General features: G+C 34.2%; 1 protein-coding gene across 29 annotated transcripts in view; it reads right to left on the bottom strand.

Moving 5' to 3' along the window:
* The window catches only part of LOC143143860 (tubulin monoglutamylase TTLL4), a 554,572-nt gene that overhangs the window by 99,190 nt on the left and 440,525 nt on the right, over nt 1–14,857 (bottom strand). Inside the window, exon 1 of one of the 29 annotated variants that reach the window (XM_076305661.1) lies at nt 2,875–3,116. The exons of 27 other annotated variants lie outside the window; for them this stretch is intronic. The gene's annotated coding sequence lies outside the window, so the exon portion shown is untranslated. Of the gene's footprint in view, nt 1–2,874; nt 3,117–14,857 lie in introns of those variants that run through there. One more of the 29 variants, XM_076305660.1, reaches the window with a different exon arrangement.

Raw genomic sequence — 14,857 nt, 5'->3', positions numbered from 1 at the left:
TCCTTAAAATAAAAGTTAGCGTTGGAACAATAAAATCAGCTTCATTTGTAAAAATAGCTGTCAAAACTTGTCGCCACAAATAGAAACGTTCCGTGATATTGCTTCTGATTGAAAAGGTAGGGAAGACTTTTATAAACGCGTGATCGAAAATACACTGGAAAATAAAACTACCTGAAAACTCTCTATAACTATTCTTAAATGTTCCTCATCTTTGTTTTATTTCTACAAATATGCTGATTTAGAGAGCTGTTAATATTCCATTGGATTATTTCTTTCATATTCAACGTCAAAAGTGTCGGTAGACTTGTCAATGATTACTTATAGGATTGATCGGGCCTCACTGATATCATTTTGGGATACGTCGCTGTTTGGATCAAATGTTGCTCCTGGAATATAAATATGGGAGGGTTTTGAGTTACTTTTCTGCATAGTTTATGGATCCGATTTTTAATACTATGTTCTTTTATTAGGGAATGAATGCTCTTGAGTATCTTTGTTAAAGTTGTAGGATCGTCTGTGCATGTTTTCGATATTTCTAATAGATTGGCCAATCCGAAAGAGTTTTCCAAAAAACTTTTTAATCGATTAAAGCGAAGTGTGTAAGCGTTTTTTTTTCAGGTTCTCGATACTTCCTTGGTAGGTTCGAGCATTTCTTCTATTTTTGTTGGAAAAGGAGCACGATTTTGTTTTTTGTTGGTTGTGACATTATCGCCAGCTTTCTTAGGATTTTATTTGTATCTGGGCATTCGAATACCAAGTTAGACAGTTTTAATAAGTTTGAGGGTCTTCCGTCCAATGAGATGGAGAGACGTGTTTCGGTTCCAGTTTGAGTTCTGTTGTCATTGTTCATTTCTTTTTTTTTTTGTTTCTCTATTCGAAAATGAAGGAGCTGGAGGGGGCTGCAAGGTATATTATTTTGGGAGAGGTTTATTTCGAATTTGAGTTTGAATAATTTGGTGACTTAAGACAGTATTTTAAAACAAGATTTAATAGAATAACGTTCTTCGTTTTTTATTTCATTTACACGCGATTGTATTATACAATACAACCTGTGCTAATATTTTTGTTTGGCATTGTGTATGCGCATGCAGAGGAAAAAGTTGTTCTAAATCTAGTCTTCTGGAACAACATCCACAGGTAGTGTGTAATAACAAATTATTAATCCACATAATCATGTATCTTCGTCAACAGAGGTACTAATCTATCATTTTGCAAAATTTGAACTAAATCGGTGACCCGAATACCTTGCAATCTCTCAATCACGTTTTCATTCGTTTCGATTGATAAAAGTATCAAAAATGTAACGCACAATTATTCATTATCTCTATCAGATTTTTCAAATCCTAACATTTCTATTTTAACACTAGAACTATCAACAGATTCTGATATATTAAGGTATACCTCATACTTCGGAAAAATCAATTGGTGAGGTGAAATAAGAATTTATAAAATTGGTCACACGTTTGAAATGAAAAAGTGTCATAACGTCTTGAGAAAACATACTATGGAATTTGAAGTAAATTTCTTTGTTAAAGCAGTGAGTACCAGTCATTTAGACTGTTTGGTAAATCTAATGTTAATTTCTTCTCTCCTTGCGGGACAATGGTGTACATTTATTGACAATTTACACTCAATTCTATCGATACCTTTGATACCTGTTAATTAAATTTTCAGACAGAAAAATTTGGGTCATCAAAAAATATTAGATATTGAACTGTACGATCGAAACGTCAAACTAAAGCTTTCGTTCGGAATACTTTGGAAATTCTAATAGTTTTTTTTTAACATGTGATCTACGATGTTAATCTAACAATTAACATTTTCTCAATATTTATTATCAAATTAGTATTGTTACATTCAAAGAACAATTAATTGCATCGAACCTCGCTGCAGTGTATTACAATAAATATAATAGTGTGGTAATGCGTGAGAATGAAAGGGATTGCGTGTTGTCCGGAGAGAATCCAAAGTGTTTGGAATAGACGAGCGAGTAAAGTGTGAAAGAAGAGCGATTCAGATAGCGCCGTACTGGGAAATTTTCGGCGTACGGGACCAGACGCATTCAGTGAGAGAGATCGAGAATTAGAATGAAAGAGAATGGACGCGTGTGAAGATATAAGAGGGTTCGGGGCAGCCATTGGCAGTCAAGAGCATTGAAATTCGTTATTGGAAAACTGTCGAAGCGTGTCGTGTCGCGTAAAGAAGGAATAGCGTGGTCAGCGTGGTCAGCGTGGTCAGCGCGGTCAGCGTGGTCAGCGCGGTCAGCGTGGTCAGCGCGGTCAGCGTGGTCAGCGCGGTCAGCGTGGTCAGCGCGGTCAGCGTGGTCAGCGTGGTCAGCGCGGTCAGCGTGGTCAGCGCGGTCAGCGTGGTCAGCGCGGTCAGCGTAGTTATTAATTGTGTATTTTGTTAATGTTCTGTTCCTACTACTACTACCTCATTCAATACTTATATATTCTAGAACTTTGTTCACCCTTATTATATAATAATAACTATCACCAGTGCTAATTAAATAATATTTCTACAATAGGTTGTTCAATAAGTTTTGTAGTTCGATAAAACTTGTTGAACAGTACTTGCTAGGTTACTCAATAAGTTTTAACGAATGGTATAGTACTATAGTATAGTACTATTCAATAAGTTTGATCGAATGACAATACTTATTGAACAATCTAGTACATACAACGTCGGAACGAAAGTTGTTTTTTATTTAAAAATATATTAACACCGTTTTGGTAGACGATGAATTAAAAAAATGTATACGTCGTTCGCCCAAAATGAAATATTGAAACATAATTTCTAAAGGCAGTGATTGACGACATGTAATCACTGCTTCGTTAAATGAGTGAATTATACAAAGAATGTAGAAAACGTTACCTGAGAGAGTAATCCTATTGAGCGATATAAGAGAAGGTTATCCAGCAGAGCACGTTTATCAATCGAAACTTTTGTTGGCGGAAGGCCAAGATGAGCAACTGGTACCGCGCAGTCACAGGAGGAAAGATGAAAGAAGTTTCCATAGTATTCGTCGTCTTCTTGTTCGTATCTGGCTTGAAAACAATTGTCGATCGTTCCGCCACACTCGTTCTGGTCAATTTCTTACTACTTCCCTCTTCGTTGCACGAACCTTCGGCGAAGACCAGAGTATCTCTTAGCACAGAATGGGAAAAGCTTCGGCTCCGAAATTCTTCGCTTGCATACTCTTGGCTCGTGCTACAAGAAACGTGGGAAGGTTCTCAGGCCTGGAAGCCGTTCATGCTTCCACCACGTGCTAGTAACACGTTGCAACGGTTACATGGCCTGCATACACGCCCACCGGGGACACACGTATATACACGCGCACTTTTGTATAGGAATTAGAGGCGTCACGTTCTTTTCTTTTTCTTATCACATTGTATAGCGAGCTGTGAGTCTTCTTTATGCAACAGAACAGCTAAGCTGCTCTGTAATGTAACGTTAACGTGGCCCTATTGTCATTTATTGTGCGCATAATACGGAGCTATTGTACCGAGCACGGGCCATATTGTTCCTTAGATCTTGGTGGGTGCCCTGCCACGCCAGCAGGAACGACGATTCCCCTTTCTTTACCTTTTCCATGTTTCTCGTTTGCTTACTTTTTCCGCGTCAGGCAAACCCATACGATAACTCTTCGTCTTTTTCACTTTCCCGGTCTAGCTGGTTTTAGTCAGGATTTTAACGTGAATTCACGTGATGTTGACGCGATTAATCTTCGAACGACCATGTGTACATACCAGATGCACAAGACGTATATATTTTCTTTTCTGATTTATCGTGTATTGTTCTAGACTTTTATTTTAATACAGAAGCAAACTTGTACAATTGATTTAATCTGTACTCAAATCGTCGTGACTCAAGGAAAAAGGGCATTACATGTTGCAACTGGATTAAAGTACCATAATTTATTTTACTCCCGATAGTTTTTCAAATAAAATGAAATATTGGTTTTAAAAACAATTACATTCGTACAATTTATTGGCATAAATACTAACGACATTTTGGAGATATATAGATCTAGACTACCTTGGCCTCCTTCGGGTTGAATTTAAACGATAAATTTAATAAGAATTTTTCGGACATGAAACAACTGTTTTCAGATCAAAGTATCACCACAAATATTCTTTATAATTCGATAAAAAATATAGAGAACTTGTTTAAGAAAATGATTAAAAGTTGGTAAGTCCAGGTGCTCATTTCTGATTGTTTGTATTATCATCCAGACAGCACAGATGTTTCCTTATGTTTGGCTTTGCGGACTTCCACAAATACATAGACAAAATATTCCACTGAAATCAGCAAGCAACTCGATAAATTTTCCATTGTACAATATTTGTAAATACATAACCAGGGTTCTGAAAAAGATAATCCTCTCTCATGCCCGAAAAGGTACGAATTTACATGAAAAAATAAGTCGAAAATGTAGAGTGATATTTTTTCATACGAAGCTTAATTTTCGAATTCATATTAAATATTTATACAGCACGCGTTCACTTGCATGTGGTGTCCGATTTATTATATTAAACACTAATAAATAAATATTGAAATAAAATTATTTTGTAATTAAGAATTTTTTTATGTATTTAAAAATTGTTACATGCCTTGTTTATATTTTTTTATTACAGTATTACACTTCTGTGTCCGTTCTCCAGCGTATTTCCTGTTTCTAAATGTTCGAACGCAAACAGTATTTTCTGTTTGAGGTGTTCTCTACTCATAATCTTCTCGTCGTAAATAAATGATTTGATATGGTTCCGCAAGTACCTACAAATCCATTCATATCAAGTCAGAAGATCGCGATATCCACGTTACTCTGTGTCTCCGATTGGTCTAGCTGGAATATTTGTTATTCAGCAAATTTCTTACAGATCTACGACAGAATGACAAAAACTATTTATGAGAATTTGAATCGGATATGATAACAAACCATGACACTGGTACTGTTTATAAATTCAGACGCAATAGACTAATCCATACTATAATTAAGTGTATACGTACTTTAGGCATCTTTAACATTGATTAAATAGAGCTCTGTAAGAAAAAATTTTACTGTATATTGTTGATTTGTTTTTTCATGTATAGTCATTTTCTTTCGGCTTGTACCATCAGTTCGGTAGCACCTTGTATAAAACAGAAGAAACTAATATGTTAATAAATTGAACTTCGTGTAGTTTTTCTTACGTTATCGTAATTCTCCCATTCTCCCTTAATAATTTGATAAAATTACGCGCTAGTATCAATAGACGTAATTTTCCGATTCATACTTTAAACATATTTTAAATTTAATAACACCGTATAGGCAAAAACTAATTTTTTAGAAGGCTATAGACAAATTAAACTTTAATTCATACTATAGATAATATTTTAACAAGAACTCCAAAATTTGTAACACACTGTTTTAAATACTTTCAATTCCATTCAAGACAAACTTAAGTTTACACAAGAACAAGAACAAAAACGTAGTTTAAATTTCCTCATTGTGCAAGTTGTTAATGTAGATAACTCCCTTCTATCTAATTCATACTCGGAACCTACTTTTTTGGAACGATATATTTCATCTTCAATCAAATCAGTATATAAAAGAGAAAATAAAAATCTTACATAGATATGATATAGATCTATTTAACTAACAAATACAGGTTTCCGCGAGTGTCAAACAAAACCTTTGAGGACTTTTAGGAAATTTTCCTTCAGAATTCATATATCAATCATTGTATGATATCTCCAATTCCATTGATAAAAACCGCCGATAGAAGTTTAACATAGTCGATGTTTAAGAGAACAAGCACAATACGATTAGATTATTTTTTGTTCATTTTTTTTATATTAAATTTCATTTATTAAAATAGAAATCAAGAAAATAGACAGCGTGTTTCAATATTCAAAGATCCCACTTTTTTTTACGCTAAATTACATAGGTTTTCCAACGTAAATAACCGCATAGAATTACATTATTTTTATGTTTCAAACCACTACAGCTATTGTTATACCGTATTCTGTTAGCTACATATTAAATTATTATGATAAAGATTCGTTCGGTTACATAAAGAGAAGTACAAGAGTACGTATTGTATAAAAATATTATGCAGAATGTGCTAAATAAAGTGTTAAAAATTATTTTTTCAAAATAATAGGCGAAGTAAAAAGTTTTGAGCGTTTTTCGTTAGACGGCTTTAGTGAACCATATCTCACGATGTTTACGTTGCATCTTGTCACTCTACACTGCAACTTAAAGGCAACATATCTCTTTAAAAAAAGTTCTCTGACAGTTTTGTGTTTATTGAATCCAATTGTGTGTTAGAGTGTTCCAAAATGGAGGTGAAAAACGAGAAAAATTCGATAGAAAAAAATTTGTACTGTTTATGGACTCAACACAGTACCGAATGCAGCAGCAAAGCGGTGGTTCCAACGCTTCCATTCTGGTAATATGAACGTCGAAGATAAGACACGCTCTGGTAGGTGAATCGTCGAAAATGTTGATAAAATCATGGAAATCGTGGAGTCAGACCGACATGCGAGGACTTGTTCCATTGCCCGGGAACTGAAGATTAGCCAGAAAACCGTTTGGAACCATTTGCATAAGCCAGTCTCAAGAAGAAGCTCGATGTATGGCTGCCACACGAATTGGCGCGAAAGAACCTTTTCGAGCGAAACGATGCATTTTTGAAGCGAATCGTGACTGGGGATGAAAAATGGGTCATGTATGAGAACAACAGGCGAAAAAGATCGTAGTCCAAGTGCGGTGAGCCGGCCCAAACGATCGCCAAGCACGGATTAACGACCGAGAAGGTTTTACTGTGTATTTGGTGGGATTGGAAGGGAATCCTCCACTATGAGCTGCTCCCATCGGACCAATCACTCAATTCGGACCTTTACTGTCAACAACTGACCAGACTCAAGCAGCCGATCAACGAGAAGCGTCCCGAATTGGTCAATAGGAAGGGATTCGTTCGGTTACGTAAGAGGAATGTTTGGAATGTTTACGTTGGAATGTTTTTGTTGTGTTCCCTGAAGACAACGCCAGGTCGCACACATCTTTAACGACGCGCCAAAAGCTCCGAGAGCTTGAATGCGAGGTTATATCGCACCCGCCATATAGCCCAGACCTGGCACCAAGCGATTATCACCTTTTCCAGCATTTGCAAAATTTTCCTGATGGTGAAAAACTGGCCTTAAGAGAGGCTTGTGAAAATGAGCTGGTCAAGTTTTTTACCAATATGGACGAGGACTTCTTCAATCGCAGAATTATGAAATTGCCTTCAAAATGAACAAAAATTATCGAAAAAAAAACGGCGCATATTTGATCTAAATCCGAAAATTCTAACTTTGTTAATTTCATCGTCGAAATAAAGAGAAGAACGTTCAGAACTTTTTACTTCATCTATTTACTTCATCTATTATATGCAACATATTGATTTCATTTTTGCTATAGCCAAATAGTTCTGGAAAACTAATCTTATAGTGTGCAATCAATTTTTTAAAGTGACCGATGGGGTAAACAGGGCCCCAATATTTTTTTGAAAGCGCGTAGTATTCATTTTTTTTAATCGAAATAACTCTCATCGAACTGAGTACCATTTACTTCAACAATTTTTTCTTATTTCATATATAGTACTTAGCTAAAGCATATTCTAGAAATATATTTGCAATATGATACTATGAACTCTCTATTAAACTTAATAACAAATTCCTTTATATTACGTTATATTCAGGCAATAAAAACGTAGTATTAGTTTAATTATCTCACAATGTTATTTATACAATAAAATGTCATAAATAACTTGTACAAAAAAAAAAAAATAGTCGAAGGTATCGTGGAAACAATTTCATAACGTAAGTATACTTATTAGGAATATATGAAAATAAATTATACTTAACGCGTTAAACTTGTTAATAAATTGTACAAAAAAAAAAAAAAAAATAGTCGAAGGTATCGTGGAAACAATTTCATAAAGTAAGTATACTTATTAGGAATATATGAAAATAAATTATACTTAACGCGTCAAATGTCTTGAACGCGCAGGCATATCACATCGATGAGAATTCTGTTTTGCGTGTGTGACTACATGGTAAAATCTTTATATTTCAATATTCAATACATAAAACTACCTAAAACTATACTTGTAATACCGAAATTGTACAAATGAACACTGATGTCGCGCAAGGATCAATTCACTGACAATAAATTGTGCAAAACATTTTTTACAGATCTGTCAGGATTTACTTCGAAAGAGCCAAGTACGTATCTCGAGAATTTAATGATCCCTGAGGAAGAAACCGCAGAAGTATCACGTGAGGCCCATCGTTCGATAAACATCAAAATGACCGCGTGACCTGTTTAGCTTGGTTCAATTACGAGACGCGTCAGGCAAGTACACCTGCTGTCAGGTTCAGAGCCCGCGATAGGGTAGCAGTTACACTTCACAAAGGTAGCTGGAACGTATTTCTTGATAAAAATGTACGGTTGCGACAAAGCAATGGAGACTTGGGATCGCGGAAGGGTGCAATTTTCGCGATTCGCCTTTTTCACCATCACTAAGCGTACCGTTATTTCTCAGCAATGGTGTTTCATCGTTCTTCGACCTGGTTCCTTCTCAGAAGACACCTGCTTCGCGTACACCGATTCGAATTATCATCAACGTTAACTAAAAAACAACTCGAACAACGGGTCCCCCATCGGGATACACGTATCAACTTTCTTATTAACCTTTTCTTTGCGATGCGAGCCGACTTCCCGTAACGGTTATATATTCCTTAAACGAAAAAGAATATTTCAGCAGAGTAGGGGTAACACTCTGCTGACGATCAATATTTTTTTAACAATGATATTAATTATTCTGATCGAGAAATGGCCAACACGTCTTGAACGTATAGGCTCGTCGAATAGAACGCAGCAGAAGCTATATTCTGTCCAACGAGACAAGGCACAAGATAAGACAACTGCACGTGATTGACGAGTAAACAAGATTTTATTAAATAAATTATTTGTAAATATTTATCCAAATAACCTATTATTTGGAACATAGAATTTTAGGGAACCCTAGATATGTAGAAAGAAGAAATTACTACATTAATGTATAAATATTCGTCGACAATATAAATATACAGGGTGGATGAAAAATTGTAGTACAACCGGCCAGGAGATAATCCTACATTAAAAAATAAGGAAAAAATATGGTATACAATTTCTTCATCTGAGACTTTATATTTGAGCAAATGGAATTTGAAGTTTGCTCAACTACGCAATGCGATTTACTTATTATGAAATATATCATAATAATGTGAAAAAATGAATGCTACGTGCTTTCAAAAAAATATTGGGGCCCTGTTTACCCCATCGGTCACTTTACAAAATTGATTGCAAACTGTAAGATCAGTTTTCCAGAACTATTTGACTATGGCAAAAATGAAATCAATATGTTGCGTGATACACTTATCGTGTATTCTGTTACTGGTTGTCTCTGACCGTGTGTTAGATCAGTGTTTATAAATATTGATAATGATAGGATGCTGTAGAAAATATCCAAATAGTTCGATGTCTGACAAAAGTCATGGTTTATCTAAGTGTGTAGCAGTTTATTCCGTTTCGTATGTTGCGTTGTTAAATTATCAAGTTATGGCTAAGTATTCTAATTGGGAGTATACCCAATCACACTTTTTGATCAAAAACCGCACCAAACAGTGACTCGCTTTGGATGAATTGGCAATTGTTGCCTGTCGTGGATTTTCCGTGCCCCATATGCGACAATTTTATCCATTCACGTAGCCACTGAGGTGAAAATGCGCTTCGTTGCTGAGGATAAAGACCGGTGATGATTGGGACACATTGTATGTAATATTTCTACCTTGTGACCATTGCTGTATCTTGCTTTTTTTTTTTTAAATGAATGTTAGGAGTTTTGTACAATTTTGGTGAATGGTATGGTGTGTTATCCACCACCGTAACAGCATTATTTTCTATTTTATCCACAACTTTGGAAAATCATTCTTCAAAGTGTTCATTTCTTCGTTGTAATTTACATTTTTTTTTTTATTCAAAAGCCCTCAGTGAAAACCTACTGCAAAGGAGTCGCTGACGGGCAGCCGTTTAATTACTGCCGCAATTAAGGAGTGATTGGACAACGGGAACCCATGCCTTTGAATCAAAGTTTAAACATTTCTATTACTTATTCAATTTAATATAAATGTGTTCCACTGTTTTAGAAACAGTACTAAATACTTTTCAATGTAAAATCTATCTTACATGCACATAATACTATCCAAACTGAATTTCTAATTACATATTATAATAAAATGAATTGAAATACTTTATCAAAAATTTTTTCCAAAATGAACATATTTTTATTACATAAATAGCTTTGACCATTCATTTGCTATAGTGAAAAACTCCAAAGGTATAGAAGGAATTTCCTTTTATTAATGTTCTGCCAAGGAAAATAATCATTAGTTCCAAAAATTCAACATAATCGCCTCTTTGATGTTCTTGATTGATCGCATGTGAACAGAAATCCAATGTCAATTTTATATCCTTCATAACCCATTTATAACTGCTTCATAAGGTCTTCATAAACACGAGTATCCCCTAAACATGATCAATAAATAATTATATTTATTAACTGTTGACTATGCTTTTTGGAACTTTTTAAATAATGGAATTTCAAATGCTGCGATTTTGACATTCTGGGCTTAAACATACTTTTTAAACTTACTTCGTGTATGCGATGCCTGCAGGAAAAATATAAATAATTTTGCTCAAGTATTTGTTGTAAGATCACGCAGCCTTCTTTAAGTCGTTTCAGGCTTATAAATGTTGCGTCGCAACATATTCCTATAATCCTATGTTCAGTTTTCAATTTTCTAATAATTCTGATACGGCTAGGGCCTGTTCTTTTCTTGTGCATTTTTCAATAGCAGGAATTCCCAACAATTTTTCTTTTCTATCGTACATAATAATAACTTATAATCTATCAACAGATATTTTACCAGTTAATCGCAACAACCGTTTCCCATTCCAGTAGACAGTTATAATTTTCCGCAAATTTTCCTGGAATGATTCGTGTAATTTTTTAGTCCTTTTTGCTCGAAATTGGCAACGTAGCGTCGAATTGAAAACCGATTAACTACCATACTACTTAAATTATTTCCTAATGCTTTAACAACAAAGTGTATAACGAGAACTGCATCTCGATCACTTACTTTAGAATTATCTAATGTGGGGACAAGTTTTGCATCCATAACTTGTGTTCTTCTTGACTTTTTTGGTTGATTTGGTCCCGCTTCGTAAAAGAAGTCAGGCTCATTTATGATACGATCTTCGAGTGTGGATTACGTGGAAATTTCTTGCTCATTACTAGATGAGATCGACACAAGTTATATAAAATTTATAATATACGAAATAAATGACACTGAATTTGCAAAAAGGTTTAAAACACAATTGGAATTAGGAATATATTTGAGAATCGTGTACCTTCAATTTCTAACAGCACACCAATTTGTTGCTCTTGTAATTGTAGTCTTTCCATTCAAAATTGCTCCTTTTTCATTAAACTTTTATCTGCTCCGATCATTAAAGTTTCTTTTCCTACTTTCCTTCGATTTAAGAGAAAAAAAAACGATTTAAGAGAAAATGATTATTTCATCTTAATCATATTTAACACATTTTAGTGAGCAATACTAAAAAGATTGTCCAGTGAATCAAGAAATTCTTCTTTTTTCTTTTTTTGCGATTCATTTTAGAGTTTGTTGCAACGTTGCAACTATTACCAATTCTGATACAATCCTATTAACCTTATACAGTTGTGTGTTTGCCTTTGGAGAATTCTTCTCCCGGAAAAATTCAATTTCTTTGTATCATAATTACGGCACTCGATTAAAGGTCTAATTTTACTTTTCGTAACTAAATAAAATAATACTTGCAAAACTTGAGTATTACTAGAAAGCTTCGCTACACTAATTTAACTTTCGTCATGGTCTGACAGATATATTTAATCAGCATTTCTAGTTTCCATTTCTTCCGTATTAATTCGCTCTTTTTGCGAACACCGCTCTACGAGACACACAAATTGAACTTTCAACAGGAAATAAACTAGAAACGTTTGCTGTTACCAAGGGCGGTCGAATACCATTCCTTCGCAATAATAAAATGATCTTTCCAGAGAGAGAAGGAACGTTATTCGATAGAATCTAAAACTTTGTAGCACAGGTTTCCGTTGTTCAATTAATTTAAAATTTGAACGTATTATGTTTTCAGCAAGTGGCACAATTTAAGAGGATAAGGCAAAACATTGGAATTTAAAAATTAAAAACCACGCTAGCTAGTGTAAACGTACCGTGCTACTGCCAAATGTTGGCATAAATTGTTTACATCGACGATCCGCGACGGATCATCAATTGTTTTCTTGAAATATAAAACAATTTTGGATCAAGAATCCATATTAGCAGTTTGAACTTGAACAGCTGCAATTGGAGAATGTGCATCGTCACGTTTTTCTTTTCCTCATTTTAATAAATTAATTTTATGTTAAGTTCTGAGATTGTTGTGTAAACCGCTGGTACTTTTATCTGTCGCTTTTATCGTCTTTGAACACTGTTTACACACTGCTGCATTTTTTACTGCTGTAGGATAAAAATAATGCACGAACCATAGTGAATTCTTTCCTTTATCCATGATTTATAGGAAAGAAAGTATTAAAACATTTAAGGGGACTTTCCGGTCTGATGTAATGTTGAAAAATTTAATAATTTTTTATAAAACGCATATACGTACTTTATTATTACATTTAATTTATTTCATTATCGGTAAAAAAGAAACGAATTACTGGTAAAACTTTTCGAGATTTACCGATATTATTCTCCAGTGGTGGAGAAAGATGATTAAAATAGTCGAAAAAAGAGTAGTGGGCATTTCAATGACACTGATAATGATTAGGATAAGAAATTAAATTCAGTGTGACTACCTGATTCTATATCGACTACTGTTCGATTTAAGAACAATCGGAGATCATTTCGTGGCTGAATAATGGTATGCTTACTATTTGCCATAGACATCTAGATAGTCTGTAGAACGTTTTACGCTGACACCAGTTTATAAACTTGTCCATTGAAATTGTCATACTTGTGCAGTGGACAAAGCGTCACGATAAACCTACGTTTCAGAATGTACAATTTTTCGACTAATCTACCACTGCGGTTGAATTATTCGACAAAGATTGCGACTAAAAGTTGAGTTGACTTTTCAATCCCTTTTCTTTACGTAACGTAACAAATCCATTTTATGAGAGACTGTGAAATAAGCTTCTGTTATCAACCATCGGGACTAGCTTTCATGATTCTCCGCGCTCACAAAACACAGAAATTTGAAACTTCCCAACCTTCAATTGCTCGCTCCGTTCAAGACAATCTATAAAGGATGCACTCGCTGCAGAAATAGGTTATATTTGACTCTGCGTACTTGCCCTAGACCGCTTCTTAAGTTTTCCAGGATATAACAACTAAGAACTGGTCCTTGGCTGTAGAGATCGAAAATTTTGCGAATTTTTTTGGACTCACACTTTTTGATTATGACATTCGTTAAGGAAGTGTGTTGTATGCAAAATTTGAGCGTAATCGGACAACAGGAATCCAGACTGTGTTCGATTAAATGTTTAAAAATTTTCACGATTACACGTCAATTTCAACATAAGTATACTCCGCTGTTTTAAAGGTAATAATGAATATTTTGTAATGGAAAAATAATGTATTACATGTGCAATAGTTTTATGTATTATTTTAAAAGGTATCGGCATACAAATGATTTTCCAGATATTTCCTTATAATTATATCTGAAATTAAAGTGATAAATAAACTAGTGGATACTATTGGATAATATTATCTGAACTTAACTTATGAATAAATTACACATGTGTATACGCACGCACGCGCGTGTGTGAGTATGTTTATAGCATAACTTAAATTGTATCGAATTGGGACTACTATGGAAGAAAAATTTCTTTTGTTCGATTATTTTTTCGGTTTTGTAAATTTGTATTTTTTTCGTAATCCATCTTGTAACCGTTGAAAAAATACATTTGAATATGCTTAAGTCATGACCTTCGGGTGACCTTGACTATCAAGATTGTGATAAAATTGCAAGATAATATTGGAATTACATTTGAACGTACCGTTTACATTATAAAGTCCTCAGTCGTATTCATCGGCAGCGATACAGACGACAGCAACGAATCATATCTTTATTAACCATTACAAACAAAGTCCGATTGATTATAAAGAGCTCGTTAACGTTGGAGGACAATGATACCAGATGGAAACCAGATGTGCCATAGCTTTAAGGTTTAATCACGACTTAAACATATTCGAATGTATTTTTCTAGCTAGAAAAAAATGAAATAAAAAAATATAAATTTTTCTGATAAAAAAATAACGATGATCTTGAATATACTGTGAAACAATAACCAAACAAACTGATTTTTCTTCTATGGTATTTCCCCTTCGATATTATTTAAATTATGGGATAAATGTTTTTTGTGGCATTAAAAATAAAGAAGATACTTAGGTGGCCTTCTTTAGCTGAATCACCCTGTATATAAATATTATGTTATTACGTATATAAATTCATCGATTTGTCAACCTGAAATATCTTTTTGCAAAAAATCAGTATTTATCTAAAGTCTAATAAAAAGTGTGCGGTTTTCATATGAAATTAAAGTTTCTATGTTAACATGAACATAATTTTCAATATCATGTAAGATAATTTTTTACTCGAAGTTTCTATTCGAATGTTATCTGAATTTAAAATAAAATAAAATTGCCCCTAGCTCCAATTCACTGAGTAGTCATTATTGTGCTT

This window comes from Ptiloglossa arizonensis, chromosome 2, assembly GCF_051014685.1.
Source record: "Ptiloglossa arizonensis isolate GNS036 chromosome 2, iyPtiAriz1_principal, whole genome shotgun sequence".
Lineage (NCBI taxonomy): Eukaryota > Metazoa > Arthropoda > Insecta > Hymenoptera > Colletidae > Ptiloglossa > Ptiloglossa arizonensis.
The sequence above is the reverse complement of the archived record's forward strand: the minus strand, read 5'-3'. Positions and strand labels throughout refer to the sequence as shown.